Here is a 16,954-nt window from a genome sequence, read left to right on the forward strand (position 1 = left end):
TTGTCTGATTTATATACCAAACAGTTGTTAGAGGAAGCAGAATCCTTCCTGTCTGACAGCACCTCACGTTTTAAGCCTTGCCTTCAGGTTCCTGCTTCAAATACCTGCGAGCCAAAACCAACAGATACAAACACTCCTTCACACCTCCGGCCATCTCACTGCTGAACTCCAGCAGTAAAAAGTAATATCACCCAGCCAAATCACCCAGCCACACTCGGTAAATAATTGCTTGGCTTTAATTTTATCTTTACTTCTTATTACATGTTGTATTTGATAAGCTCCAGTGTATTTTGTTTTTCGGTGTTATTACTGTTTTACCGCTGCACATCCAGCTGCCCCTCTGGAGACAAATAGCGCTCTGCTTGACCTGACTTGGCTTGTAATATGTAGAGAGAGAGTAATCCACTGAGCAGCCGCCCGCTTTGCATGATAAAAAGCACATTACCCAAATTGCATTGGTGCATCCTCCCATAATGCTAATGCATTAAGATGAGAATGTCAAGGAAATCCACATCAGTCATCTTCAAAACATCAACATAGAGAGAAGATATAATTCATGTCCGTCACTTTGTTCGACGGTGAATGTCGTTTTATGTGACTTTGACTCAGATAAAAGTGGAGAAAGGTGGTGACAACAAGTTGGCTTTATTGGGTCAACGGACGGGACGTGAAATGATCTACAGGCCCTTGCAGCCCCTCCACAGCCCCTCTGTCCCCTGCACTACGCCTCTGCGGCCTCACTCGTCATCCATCCTGGATTACTGGCTGCAGCATCAGACATCCATCTCCTCCATCTTCTCCAACCGCGGTCCCACGCTCATGCTGTCAGTGTCACAGCTGATCGACCCCCAGACACAGCTGACCTGACATCACAGCTTCATCTTTAGTCCCTGTGACAGGCTGAGTTCACCCTGTGAGGCATTTCTCTGTGTAAGCCCCCCCCCCCCCCCCCCCCCCCGTTAACACTGATGGAAAATACATTTTGCATAACCTGGCAGAACACAGCAAAAACACAAATCAACACACAGAACATGTTATTTTCATTTTATGGGGCTGCACTTCACGGTCCAAGTCACATTTGAGCATGAACGCTATCATGCTGCCTTTCTTTCTTCCTCCTGTTCTCCCGCTGCAACACTCTGGTTATAGTATGATTATGGGGGTCAGAGCATGCTGTTGTGTACATGACATGAAACCAATGATAAAAGGAACAATAAATGCACAATGTACATTTAATAAAAACGCTGCTGTGGAATGATTGTAGCAACCACATGATGTCAACTCACATTATTTCGTCACATAGCATGTAATGAACTTGCGTGGGGACATGGAAATGTGGAATATTAGCTCACTTATTATTTCACCATTTGTTAAAATGTATGAAACTCTTTATGAATCACAGATGACCACACAAGTGACTCATTTTTAACTATTTGGGATGGCAATGTTGTTCAGTTGTTCCACCACATTAGTAACAGACGGATTGCCATGAAAATTGGTACACATATCCAGCTTAACAAAATACAAAACCTAATGATTTTGGCAAAGTTCTGACATCCTTCTTTTCAGATGGATAAAAAAAAAGGAGCTGAAAATGACAGTTTTCTAAGTCATTAGATGAAATCTAATTTCTTTTACCCAGTTGAATTTAAAACAGATTTGACCTTTACATCCAGGAGGGTGATGTATGAGACTAGCAGACCTTGGAAAACTAAAGAACCCACATGAAGGATTTCGACTTAAGGTATGTGGAGCTATATCTGTGTCCGGATGTGTCCACGCTGAAGAGGATGATAATAAATCAAAGCACTAAAGTATTAACAAGTAGAATGTAGAAACTGTTCCCCGTGGTGTCAGAGAATGGAGGAATGAGGAGGTTCGACTCCGGTGCAGACATTTTCCTTGTACTTTAACCTTCTGTGTTTCTTCAGCTTGAAACGGAAACAATGAAATATCAAAATCAGAAAGTGATTTAAGAGTCTGTACTCATAGAATCTGTGGTCGAAGCATGAAAGCACTATTGCTTCTCTCAATTCATTAAAAGATGTGGTATTTCAAGAAAATAGCACGGCTAACAATAATACTTAATGCTAAAGTTGTTAGAAGGATTGGCTTTGCTGTTTAAAGTCAGAACTGGCAATGTAGTCATTTGTAGCCTTGCTGTGTCTGTGTGTCCTTAGATTAGCAAGACACTTTCTGCCATTACTGTTGCCAAGAGAAGAAGTTTCTGCAAGAATAATGCAGCCTATAGGGAATGGAAATGTGATACCATCAACAGCAATTCAGCCATTTTTGGAGGATACCAACCGTCACCTGTAGCGTACAGTGTCACCAAGTTAAATTTTTACTGTGAGCTTAAATACCGTTTAATCCTTACAAAGCATACTATATTGAACCATTTTGCGGTGCCCTTCATGGAGCACATGGGACCAGCACAGAGGTTCATTTAAGAACCCCCTCTTAAAGGAGTGTGGAAAGTTAGAGAGTGGAGGGAGTGGGACTCATGTAAATCCATTGCATGACAATCTTGATTTCGTCTCTTTCAATTTTGATAACTATCAGTGAACTTCTTATCAAATATTAAATCTCCTTCCCTTTATTCTCGTCTCATCTTGTCTGCCCGTTACCATCTGAGCAACTCAGCCATGTTAATGTGTGAATCTGGCTTTGTAGGCGTGATGGGCTTTCATGCAAAATGTAATATAAAACATTAAAAGATGCGTTTAGGAGCTCCAAGCGGATCCACATTTCATTTATGTGTGTTTTAAACAATGCAGCAGGACAGTTGACTGTCATCATTACAACCCCATTATTATATCCTGACAATGATTTTCCAATAATCCTCCCACCACTGCGGCTGTTGTTTATCAAGGCACCAAGCATCATCTCTTTGCTGGCTCCATTAAAAAAAAACCTCAAGGGAAAGGTGAGAGCATTAGGTTATATGATGGGTGAGTGCTATTGTCAGCTTGTGATTCAAAAACATATGTAGGCAGGACGTCGGCCAACTGAGCCTGGTCACTGTGAATGGAGCAGGAGGAAATTGGAAGTGAGTTTCTACACCTGTGCTTTTCGGTCTACACAAATACATTTTACATTAGAAACATCCCTTTGTTGTCTGCAAACAATGGGGAATAATGAATATGCCATTGCTGATTCAGATCAAGGAGGTGATAGCAGAAATTGATTTGAGAAAATTTGCTTTGAATGGTAAAAAAAAAAAAAGAAATGGGAAGTCTGCCGCCAGAGTTTTTCATTGGCTGTTTGGCCACACAGCACAGACACAAAGAGGGCAGCGATGACAGCGACAACACAACGTGAGACGAGACCTGAATCAATACAGTCTGAAGCAAACATCAGGAGCAGGCTGCTGTGTGTCGAGACAGCTTTTTACAATGTTCCTTTCAAGGAAATATCTAACTTGATGCTCCTGCACATTGTGACAGATTGTAAATATTATAACTATCGCTGTCAATCACGTCTCCATTCATCTGACCCTCCAGTCTAATTTGGACCGCAGGCACTTTGGCTGTCTGGGGTTAACAGCTTATTGAGCGCAAGAAAAAGGAGGAAGAAGAAGAAGGATCATGTGGGGCACGCAGCCTCGGGCTTTTTTCACTTCATCTGTCCAAAGAGCAGGGAAAAACAGCAAAGATCAATCCAAAGATCAGGTTAAACACAGTTTTCCAGTGTTTTTATCTGTGCTGCTGCAATCAAACTGAGGGGCCACTTCCTGCACCTTACACAATCAAAGCAATTGCTCCAGAGGCCGGGCTGCCCTCTGGGTAATGCTCACAGCCAAAAGAGCGGTCTGATGATGCACAACGCAACAAATATGCGAAAATATCTGCAGGACAAATGCATTACATGAAAGCCTTTTCCGCCCGCTGTAAATGGACTCTATATCTCTGTTGTTTTTTGGTTTCTAAAATGTTTTTCCAAACACATGCTAAAGGCAGTTGGCTCAGCGGCGGGTGCAGCAACTGATTTGTTGGGAGTTATTTACCACAGGATGCTTTTTGGATGTCAGTAATGGAGGCATGCATTTGTGTCTGAGTGCCAAAACCTCAGTTTTTCCAGCGTTCAGTGTGGTCTGCAGGCTCAGGATAAGCTCCCTTTGCTTAAAGGCTCGCCCTGTTTTGAAGGATCGTTTGCACTTTGGCTTGGCTGCTGGAGGAACAGAGAGGTGAAAATATGATATACATGGGGCATCATAATGGAGATACAGCGTGGTGACAGCCAACCTGATTTTCTCTGCGGTGAGGTATGGAAGAGCAGCCTGCCAGCTGTGGTACAGCCAGCCGTCATCTTTTATATTCTAGCTATACATTCTCATCCATGTCTGTCTCCGCTTCTTTCTGCTGCCTGAACAAACACAAAGAGTGAGCGGTGCAAAGTAACCAAGTACTTTTACTCAAGCTCTGTACTTCAGTACAGTTCTGAGGTATGTACTTTACTTTAGTGTTTTAATTTCATGCTAGTTGATACCTCTGACATCTTCATACAGTAATCATAGACCCACCCGCAGGTTATTAAAGAGCCGTTGTGAAGCTCAGTGGCAGTCGGTCCAGCCATCGCCGCCTTGGTAGTACCAGACTCCAACAAACCTCCGGCTCATCCAAAAATGGGCAAAGAGGTGGACCGCATGAAGTCTGTGTGCTGAATCCTAGCGGCTTGCTGTCGCTCAAAGCGGTCATGCTCATAATTCTGCATAAATGTAAGCCTTAACATAATTTCAGACAAAGTCAGCAAAATGAATCAGTGACATCAGTTACACAGAACAAGCTAACGGTCGTAACAGACCGAGTGAGACCAACTGTCCAACCAGAAAGAACCACAACATCAGTAGTTTCAGCAAGTGCTTCAAAACAACGTTTGCTTTCAAGTTACAAAACCGTCCGGTGGTCGTACTGATGAAGCAAACCTGTTCATTTTTATATTTCAGCAGTGATTCATAAAGGTTTTAGAAGGCACAGACAAACATTGTTTTGGCAATAGGAGCTTCTTTGCATCTGGCATGTACAAACAAAGTATATTGATGTTTGATTTGTGTTATTTTGTCTTTTTAAACTTACATAGTCTGACTTTTAATGCATTAGTAATAATAATCTGTTAGTATAATATGTGGAAATAGAACTGACACAGAGCATTTTGCCTTCATAGTGGTTAATGAGTAATGCTTTTATTCTTTATGTAAATGTTGTAAATGCAAATGTTGCTTAAGTACAGTTTTGAATGCAAGACCTTTAGTTATAATGAAGTTTTTATTTTAAATATCCCCTCCACACATATATTAGGGCATACATTAAAAGCCTAATGGGTTTCAGGCATGAATTTGGAGGCACAAAAATGTAATCATCACAGTAAAATCCTTAAAGTGGCACCTACTCCTTCTCCGCCATTAAGAATATATGAATATACATTTTTCATTCTGCAAGTTTAATTGCTGGACACAAGACGTCTCCTACTTCACTGTAAAGTCCTTTCTAAGCGTATGGGCACTGGAGGCTGAATGTTGGACCATGATTGGCTTCCAGACGATTTGTGATGTCACAAATCCTGCACAAAATCTGATTTTCAGCTTTAAAAACAGCTCGTACATCATTCTGCACAGTGAGGCTTAAACATTCAACTGGAGGAGCGAGAAGAAAAACACATTTTTGACTTGAGGGGGACTTTAAGATGTGATCCTGGTGTGTCGGACAAATGATATGTATTGATAAGTAAAGCGAACCTGAATGGTGGAATGACCGTAGCATCTCTTCAAGGACAAACAGATCTCAAACCTGTCAGAAGACACAATTTTGTACTTAGCAATCACGGAGCCATTGTGATTAACAGACGGCTGAAGTGTGAGCTTTTCATTATCACAGCACCATCAGTAAGTGATCCATTAGTCACACACCATGAGATCGATCTGCAATCAGTACAAGACGCTTTAAAATGTCTCAACACTGTGCTGATCAGATGAAAGTATCTGTCACTTGGTAGAAGGATTTGTAAATGATGCCATCATAGCGGAAGCAAAGTGACTGTCCTCAAGTCAGTGTCACCGCCAACAAAACTCATCTGTTCCTTCAGGTACTGATGGGTCCATCTTTGACAGAGAGCTGCTCCTCACTCACACCTCCCAGAGGGGAAATTAGCTTGGCAGAATGCTATTTCACACCGAGGCCTCACCTTACACCCCAGTGTAATCATTGTGTTTCTGGAGTGTAAAATGGTTATGGCCTTCAAACGTAATTGAAGTACCCGAGGTTTCACAATGTCCAGAAAAAAGTGAAGCAGGGCAGCAGAAAGTAGGTCTAATATTACTGATGCTCGTAAATCCTCGCAGCGAATCCTTCATGAGTTAAGAAGTAAACATATTGTAAAAAATGATGCCATGAGAGGCTTTAATGGCTGAAATTTTGACCATAAAGTTAATGATAAGGATATCCATTCATAAACCCATTTCTAGCATTTATACGTGTCCAGGTCATGTTGACTCCAGGCAGAGTCTCATCCTCCTGTTCCCAGGAGATCCTGAGGCGTCTTCAGGCCACACAATCCCCCTGACGTGATCTGGTTCTTCTCCAAGCTGATCATGCCCAGAATACTTTCACAGGAAGGCGTTCAGGGGGCTTTCTAAACAGACACTCAGACCACCACCGCGCTGAAACGTCTGGCTGTAGAGACGTAACGTATCAGTTTTTTTGCCATGCTAGTGACACAGTCTACTACTTGGATCCAAAATGAAATATCTCTATCTATTGGAAGGATTGAAGCGAAACTCTGTGCTGACATTTATGGTCCACAGAGGACAAGGCCTAAATGTGGTGACCCTCTGCCTTTTTGTCAAGCTCAACACCTGTTGGATGGATTGGCAGAAAACTTGGAAGACACATTCATACCTCCCCCCCCTCAATAATCTACAAGTTCAAAGTGTGTTCATGCTGGCAGCAGGGTGTGTACTGAACAGACTGCAGGGACATCTGAAGAGCTGCCTTGGGAATCAAAATGAAATTGGTCCATTTCTCAACATCAGCTCTGCTGAAAAAGAGTCATTTTGCTAAAAGTCTTTGTTCAACGGCTCTCAGTAAAAACGGTAACGTTATTGTCCAGGGTTCAGTTCTGCCACATCTGTGTGAGCAGCTTTTGATTCTTTCATTCACCTGTCAAGGATAAAAACTTACCACAACAATGTCTTCATAATCATTTCCTGTACGTGCTTCTGTGTCCAGGTATTCAAAGTCAGGCAGTGGCCTTGGTTAAAAGACTGAATTGATAGCGTGAAACTTGTTGCCTGCAGTGCATTAAGATATTCATGTAAACAATATGAAATCCCTCACCTGATTGCTGTGGGTCAGCTCCGCTGGTGAGTCACATCTTCTAAACTGCAGGGAGTCAACGGAGCTGTCTTAAAGCAGCGGAACAGTAGAGAAGTGAGTCGAGAAGAAAAATGACTCGACAGAGGCTCTATAAAATAGAAAGTTAAAGGACTTTTTAACTGAAACGATAAATCTGGATCTGGCTTTATTCTGAAAGTTTAGCCTGACACGTACAATACCTGAAGATGAACCGCCGTCTCAGGAGCACCTCTGAGACTCTGTATTGGCATTTTGAGACCATCTCCATCAGTCACTGTTGGTCTATTTCAGTTCATCTAAAATTGGGTCGTTGTTACAATTTTTTCTTTTACTGTTTTTGTTTTCTACTGAAAACCAGTTGAAGTTTGAGTAATGCAGCAAAATGTGATAAAATAAATAAATAAATGAGGAGCATGTTTGAAGTACTTGTCTTTAATATTTGTACATATATGCTTCATGTATAAATGCCTACAGTTCCCATAATCCTCAGCTGTACTGTTAGCATGCTAACAAGCTAAGAAGATGGTAAATGTGATAAGCATTATGCAGTACCTGCTAAAGATCAATATGTTAGCGTTGTCATTGTAAGGATGTTAGCATGCTAGGGTTAGCATTTAGCTGAAACCACCTATGTGCGACGACTCTTTGTCTTGTTTGTGAATCCTTTTGTTCTTTCTTCCTCAGTTTAAATGTCTGTGAATGTCCTGCAAAAACATGATTATTTTTGTTTATCATTTCTTAAACAAATGAGGCACACATCTGAGTCAGCCTCCAGCTACGAACACATGCAGCTCATCATAATCTGGCTTTGTGGCTGTATCATTCCCCCTAAAGACAGACAGAGGAGATAAATCCTGAAACGGTCTCATGTCCTTTCCTCTTTTTTTCAATAGCCCAATCATAAGTCATGCACAGCCTCTAGAAGCAAATCATCGACGTGTATTCTGTTTTCTAATAGAGTGAGGGTTGTCCAGTCGATGACAGAAAGCATATGAGTGGAAGCGTTGTTGTGCATCTAACCCTCAAATTGAAACACAGGACTTTGCTGCTTTTGCAGCCTCTTCAGTATCAAGCCAGCAGACTGAATTACCTCTACTGGTATATATCTGCATAAGTGCAGCATGAGGAGCATGATGTCTTCTATCGGACCAGATGATATTCCACAATTTTAAAGTCAAGTGTTCTTCTGTTTTGAGCAGAGATGACACAATATGCTTATGGGACTGTCGGGTGTAATTACATCACTGCTGGGAGTTGCGGGTCATTGCAGGCTGTCCGGGGAAACAAGCTAAATAAATAAATAAATAAAAACATTCACAGTTTCAACTGCGGGCGTGTTGAGCCCCGACCACGGACAGCTGGTGTGCTAAAGGCTCAGTGAATACATTTACAGAGAAACATTTATACTCCCTGAACTGAAGATGAACCTTGCCTGCAGCAGCAGTGCCATCAGTCACAGTTTTGATCCTGAGAATCACAATCGGGCAGTTGCTGAGCTGCCAAACAGTAGCAACATGTCCGGGGAGTTTCCCTGTCTGATGCATGCTGGGAGACGCTTCACAATGAAAGGATGGATGGAAAAATCAATGAATGAATGTCTTAAGAATACACATAAATAAGAATATTCCTTAAAATCCTTGGATACTTACACACCTCCAAGGCCACAATGAAAGGTATTAATGGTTTTGAGTGTTTCGTCATGCTTTATTTACACCGTTCAGCGTGTTACTTGGCTTCCTATCATAATGAGTTACTGGAGGTCTACAGTGTTTAATTAAGCCGTGGACCAACATGGCTGAGGGCAGAGGTTTTCCTTCCACTTTGTCTTGCAGTAGTGGCAAATAATCATTAAAGCAATTGTCCTTGTGCAGAGGCCAGTGGATACTTCCAATATATTCTCTTTAAAACAACAATTATACATGAAACATTCATCATTTATAGTATGAAATTGTTTGTTTTAATCTACATCGGTGCTCAAGTAGATAATTGATGTTCAATCTGCCAAAAAAGTCAAGTGATACACATAAAAGGCGTCATTTATCACTCACTATCCATTTTATTTATCACACGTAAAGCACCATTAATACACATGAAAACAGCAACAGTTACACACGTAGTATCACTTGCAAAATGTTATTTTCACATTTGAAAACATGAGAATCATATTTTGGGCTGCAGCTAACAGATTAATCAGCCAATTATTTTCTTCATTAATTCATTTTTTTTGCCTTTAAAATGCCCATTTTAACTTCGCAGAATCCAAGGTGACGTCGTCAAATGTGTTGTTTTGTCTGGTCAAGAGTCCCAAAACTCCATTCATTTAATGATCGTACATGACAAAGAAAAGCAGCACCTGCAGCCTTGTGTTTCCAAAACGTCGCTCTACATGAAGAATATGTGTATTCAGTGTGTCGAAGGGCTCATATTAGAGCTCTGATTTCAATGTGTTTAAAAATTTTACTTGTGTATCACTTCACCTAAAAGCAAATAAATTACATGAATAGATGAATTTTCATAGTGCCAAGGTTTCACTATATTCATGTCAGCTGAGTTTACTGAGTTAGTGTCTGCGAGGTCGGTGCCTGAGGCCTCGGCGGCATGTTATCTTAATGAGAGAGACTTGATTAAAGGGTTCATCTGATCCAGTAAATAAACTCCTCTCTAAATTACTCCATCGCCGCCTGAGAACACCACAGCCCACCTCTTCTCTCCAGCAAAGAAAATCAATGTTAAAAAAAAAAAAGAAAAAATCAATTTGTGATTAAGGCACTCACCATTGCTTACTGAGTTTATGAAGTTTATATGCTTTTATGAACAGTTCAGAGCAGGTTTGTAAGGCAAGAAAAGCATTAAAATCACGAGAGTAAAGAATAGAAGTCGTTTTATCAGTAAATGTCGAGCTGTTTGATGAAAGACACAGTGTCCTCACTTATGTAAATACATTGTTTGGTGCTGTGCAGCCCCAGTGATCACACATACTGGCCTTTCATCTTCATAAAAACTGGATTATCCTGATTACGTCATAGATCAATACTGTTTCGGTGGCAGGGAGCTGATTCTAAGCGCAGCAGACATCTTAAATCTTTGAACCTCGCCCAGAAAAACACTGAGCGGGTTTCTGGTGTTTTCCTTCCCACACGCGTCACAGTCTATATTCAGTATCTTCAATTGAACTTTTTAATTATTTTTAACGTATGTACCTCTATTAAAGTACCTCAGAGTTACATTTTCTCTTTGGTTTCAATCCAACAGACAAACCCTCTGCAAGCCAGATTAATTTAATTGAAATTCAGAGGTGTCCGTCCATCAGGCTCTGCGTTTCTTTGAAAAGGCAGCACGAACAGCATCAGAATAAAAAACACAACACGACAGACCTACAGCCAACACTATCTCCTCTCCTCCATCCTTCATTTAGTTTATACTGTCAACTCAAAGCGCATGGCAGAGCCAACAGAGCGGGACAGGATATTAACTTGCACAGCTTTTGATGCTGGCTCTGAATGAAACTACCTAAACTACTTTGTCAGCTTTCCATCAAATTTCCAGCCAAACTGCTGCTCACACAGCAGGTGTGCAGCAGGATCCAGTTCACCAAAGCACATGGGGATACTTTGAAGCATCCCAGATAAAATGCACAAGCGACGTTTCTCAATGTGCAAACAGGAAGTCATGGTCCAGGCTTCTGAATTAACACACGCCTGCCACTCCTCACCCAGCATTGTTAAAATCAGTTCACTCAACCTGAGGGCTGGAGGATTGCTTGAGATACCTGTCACTTCAATTGTGGTCACACAAGAAGATGTACGCTCACTGAATTTACTGCCCTGAGCTCTGAACCACTGTATATGTTGCCGCTTATCACTGACGATGGATGGAATAACAGCACGTAATGTGGCTTATAGCGACAAATCCACACAGAGATTTCACCAGACTCTGGCGTTTTAGCATCTTTTAGCTCGTTGTGGTTTTAAAGCTCACACCTTCACTGTTTTGGTCTTTTTAGTCTCGGCGCTCACATCAACTTTGTCTCCAGCAGCAGCAGCGGGCAGCAAAAAGGCTCCACACTGAAGGTAATATTGGAAAATAACTTACTTTCAAGTAATAGTAACTAGTAATATGTTCTACATTATTTTACAAAACCAGTTTCACAACAATTAACTACACAAAAATTGGGGAATTTGTGGATATCCTTCTGGTGGTGGCGTTGAAACCAAAAAGCAGAAGTAATGTCCCACAGTATGCTATTGCAGCCATTGAAGAGCCAAACATCAGCTGGCAGCTTCAGTGACAGCGATGATTTTGTGCACAGTTACCTTGGGCTGTTCACATAAGGACCACAGGCTTCTCCCTGTGTTACTGCTGTTAGAGCACCCAAGGGAGAAGCCTCCCACACAATTACTGCTAAGGGTGCCATTTACTCTTCACACACAGCACATCACACACCACACACACACAGCGGTGCGTTAAACAAACATAGGGTTCAGTCATGGTCATGAAGAAATTGGAATAACCCTCACCACACCCACACGAGGTGGATTTTTCCTGCCACAAAATGCAATGTTGTGATTTGAATGCTGATGACGTTCACCAGGAAATTATAAATCCAGCTGCTGTTGATCAGCAAAGTCTCGTTTTGGGCATGTCACTTGTATCACACTAACAATGCAATATCCTGCCTAATTATCTGGAACTGTTCCTTCCTTTCTTATTGTAAAAAAACTGTCCACAACACAGGCAGCAAAACCAGTGACACGAGTATTTGAAGCCAGAAACAAGCTGTAAGAACGAAAAAACGGAGAACTAGAATTGATGTCAACCAGTAAAGCTGCAGTTTGTGTCCATGTCTGTCTAGACTTTGTCTGTCTGTAAGTTCACGTATGTGTTCGCATGCTTGACCAGTGAGGCTGATTCTGATTGAACACAAAGTTGTAGCCATGACAGCAGACAATGCTTCAAATATGGATGTTGCTGCAAAGAAGCTACAAATTGTAGAGAGAGATCTATACAATCAGCACATTTTCAAGGTGGACACCAGGGAATTCAGCCTCTGTCTGGCCTTGATGCCCTTTTGAAGGTTGCATGCCTGTCGGCCACTGTGGCTTTGTTGCAACGCTCTCTGACTTTTGGTTTTCCCTGCCTGTCAAGCTCAAAGGTGGCCCCCTTTGCATTATCGGCTGCTGCCTTTGTTGAAAATTCTGACGAAACCATGTCACCTTTTATCGAAAAGTGCTTTGATGTGCTTAAATACCAAGTGCAGGCCTGTTATGGCACTTAAATGTGGAAGCAATTTCTGCGACATCAAAGAAAGTGATGATTCGCCGTTATTCGTGAGGCAAACGAATTTGGGTTTGTGATGAAAGCTAGGTTTGCCTAACCTCTTATCGTCCCTGTAAAATTATCCTAAAACGCCAATCCAAGGCTTACCCAAAGTAAAATGAAAGCCGGTCTTCAACCACTTGGAGTGCACGCAGGGTTTTGGTCTCTTTTCAAAGGTACGCTCTGAAGTTTGATCCCCAGCAGTCAGAATCACTTTAAGTGCTACTGGTATTGAATAATGGAAGTTTGAACACACTGAGGTGGAAGGTTTTTATTTCCATCTGTATATTTTTTACAAATAGATGTCTGCAGATGACGATACCTCGTCCTTATTAGCTGAAAACACAGTATGAAGCCTCACCCAGGTCCAAATTCAATCAAGATTTTTATATATTCATCTAGTCTTATATTATATTCATCTATATTTAGGTCATCTATTTTCATATCTTGGGTATCTATAATCATGTTTATGCTATATATCTTTATATTGAGACCATATATGTATCGTTTCAAACCCTGTGTAATATCCATTTTGTACTGAATTCGGCTGAAGCAGCATATCCTTGACGTGTCAGTCATCTAAACAACTGCTTGCAATTGGCTGAATCTTTACTCAAAAGAAGAGAGCAAGGCCATTTCTTTCAAAACAGACTCTCGTTGGCTCTGTTGGCTTTAGAGATGAAATGGAGGACCTCAAAAGGTCAGAGTGTAGGACTCATCTTGAGACCATCATGGATTTAAACATTTCCAGCTTCCAACAGCTTATTATCATATTTTGGACTAAACATTTTACTGGACTGGATCGTCTGGACCTTTGCCAATGTAACTAATCATTTTTGTCAAAGTGTTATTGATTGCTGGATTAGCATGAGACTTCATTGGTGAGTTGCCTCAATTTTACAATTAGTTGTTTGTTGTTGATTGTACTGGCTGTTGTGATTGTATCTTGAAATGATCAAGAGATCACGAGAATCTTCGCTTTCCAACAATGTACAGCACGACTATAAGCTTAACAGCAGTGTTTGTGTGCCTGACATGAGGCTTTTGTGCCCTCAAAAACATTCTGCCCCGCTGTAAACCAAGTGGGGTTTCCCCTAATATTACGAAAAAGAGCTGGTGGGCACCGAAGATTCACCAATTCAGTATCCAACCAAATGTGAAATATGGGCACAATCTGAGCTCATTTTTGCAGAACATTATGATGTTACAGAGAAGTTGACCTTTGACCTTTTGGATGTCACTTCACCATTTCATCCTGATAGAAATTTGTGTGAAATTTTGCCGTAATTAGCCAATAAACTCTCAAGTCATTCCCAAAAACATGTTCTGTGAGGTCACAGTGACCTGACTTATAATGACGATAGAAACAGCCGCTGGCGAGATGCTCTCTTGGTGGAAACGACACATGAACACGTTTCCATTGCAGTTAAAAATCAAGTTTCAAAACATTTTCAGCTATCTAAAATATCTCTTATGGCCGTCAGCCCGTCGGACGGCTCAGAGAAATCAACATGTAACGGGAGCATCGACAGACCGTGACGCAGCACAGCCACAAGACACGGTGCACTCATGAGTGAAAACCTGCGACACACAGCTGAAGCTGAAAGTTGACATCCATCATTGGAGGCTGTCAAAAGTCATTTTGAGGGGAAGAAAAGGAAATCACTACCTGGAGAAGACTGGCTGACAGAAGGTGGGAGTAAATTGCAATAATATATCATAATCTAACTGAAGGCACAAACAGACTGATTGGAGAACAGTGTGTACAAATCCAAAGGCCTTTCCTGAAATGTGTCTTTATTGTTTCTCTCAAACTTGGCATCTCCTGCATAAAGCATTAAAAGCAGAGCATGCACAGTTTTCTAGCGCTTAACAGCACAAATCATTACAAACTTTATTGTTTGTTGTCTCAGGCTCTTGGATCAGTACACAGGAGGGGCGGAGGTACCTGAGAGAGCTGAGTTAGTATCTGCTTATATTAATTCACTCCTTCAGACCGCAGATGGATTTCAGAGGCTGCTGGCTGCTTTTCAACACCATTACACCCGGCTCCAAATGTCACATTCACAAGGTGAAAGAGGGGAGATCCACAGAGCTTTCAGACTAATTGGTGGCTTTATGAGTACGACAGAAAGAGTGGGCAGTCCTCTGACGAGCCTCCTGACACAACATCCCTCCACAGGGCGCCAGCTGCTCAGCTTTGATTGTAGCCAGAAATAAACCTTAACGTGACTATCCTGTCCTTAGTTTCCAGCTGTGAACATCCTGTCTGGAAACACAGGAGGTAGGGCTGGTAAAAAAAAAAAAGTATTCCAAAAGTCACAAAACCAATCTGAATGTTTGATGAAGGGGTGAGAATTTCGACAAAGTTCATTGAAAGACCAAAAACAACAAATGTGTTCGTCCGTCTCTCAGCATGTTCTGACGTCCTTAAGCCCAGTCTGCAGTAAGGACACAGGCTTTGGAGTCAGGCTCTACCAGGTGAGCTACCTGAACACCCCAAAAGTACTTGGTTCAGCTTAGGAAAAGGTGACAGTTTAGGTTGAAAAAGGTGCATTAGTTAAGCATAGTAACGTTACATCACTTACAGCATGTACACAAGTTAAAAAGAAGTTGGTGTTCGTGTTTTCTTACACTTGGGACACAAACTATTGACCCATCCATCCACCTTCCTCCATATGTGGACTTTCTTGCTCTTTATTCTGCGTCGCCTGACATCCCCCTCTCCACATAATTACCGCGGCCACTAGGGGTCGCCACCTGGCAATAAGCGTAAACATGGATCGTGATAACCTTCCTGCACAGACGACCTATACGGCCGTTTTTCTTGTGGTTTTATTTGAATGGAAGTTAACGTCAGCTGAGTGGTGACTGGTTGCCCTCAGACTCTGTGAGCTTCAGTTTCCATAAAGTTTCACTAGAGAATTAAATCAAATCGTGTTTATCCTTGGACGTGGCTCATAAATGAGACCAAGGAGTCTTTTTCTTTTTCGCTTACAATGTAAATAGGAGCTGAAATATAAAGGCTTTCCATTTATCTATTTCTGTGGATGAATTAAGCTCAGAGACGTCTCTCTCCAATCAGCTTTTGACCTTGTGCCACTGTCAAAATGATAATTATTGTCATATTCCACAGGAGGTATTTCTCACAGGAAGCAGCCATTGGCAGCTTATGCCGATGATGCAGATGTAGAGCTTTATAGCGCCAAAGATTGTGTTTCTGGATTTATAACCGAACGTGTCCGAGCCAATGCCTCATCCTGCTCGGATCTGCTTTGTGTCATGATTCTCCACACCCCCTCTCTGAATTTACCGATGCTGTTTTTCGGGCCTGTCTCACTGTAAGATAAATGGTGGGATGCAGGGGGAGGGATCCTGCTTCACATGGCGGACCATGCTCACTGCTAACATGATTATTCACTAAATCACTGTTAAATGACATTGTCAGTGTTCAAGCCACCGTGCACGAGGGAGGGAGGGGACTTCACAGACGTGTGAATGAGATGTCTGCAAGAGAAATGGACCAGTGAATCAAGAATAAACTGAGGGAGAGATTTAGAGAACAAAAAACACAATGTCTCATTATTTTCTCAAAGTAATGTACGTGCAAGTTAAGGGCTCTTCTCACCTCCTCATTGAGAGCAGTGATAAAATAAAAAGACAAAAGCTTGAGTTGAAGTGGGTGACGTAACAGCAACACATGCATAATGCAACCCACCACCGTAGCCTTGATGTAAACACCTCCTTATGAGATACGATTTACTTTGCATCTGGGCTGTCGGAGATGTTTTGATTCAGCTCTGTGCTGATTTTTTGAAGCCTTACTCTGTGATCTTAAACTGGATTAGATTACAGGCAATAAGTTCCTGATATTTTGTCTGTCCTGAATCATTTATCCTGAGCCAGTAACATGCGGCAGACAAGGACAAAATGAGGAACTGCATGAAAATTGCTCAGATGGAAAAAATGAGACCCTCAGCAATGTTATTGATATTTTATTTAGACCCTCCACTTGACTCCTCCAGTATCTCAGACTAATATATTTCTGGCATACAAAATGGTGAATATTTATATTTCCTAATGAAGGGCGGCTAACCTCTGGCAGTCCTTCACACTGCAGAAAATGTCCACAGTATTTATGTGACACACACTCTGCGGCGAGAGAGAAAGTTAAATCGCTGATAACTAAAGATTTATGTCTATTCTGCTTCTCAAAACTCACACATTGTGTCACATCCACTCAGTCTCTTACCTGCTGCTTGCCGTCTCAGCTGGTCACCTGCTCTGCC

Source organism: Chaetodon auriga, chromosome 21 (genome assembly GCF_051107435.1).
Source record: "Chaetodon auriga isolate fChaAug3 chromosome 21, fChaAug3.hap1, whole genome shotgun sequence".
Taxonomy (NCBI): Eukaryota; Metazoa; Chordata; class Actinopteri; order Chaetodontiformes; family Chaetodontidae; genus Chaetodon; species Chaetodon auriga.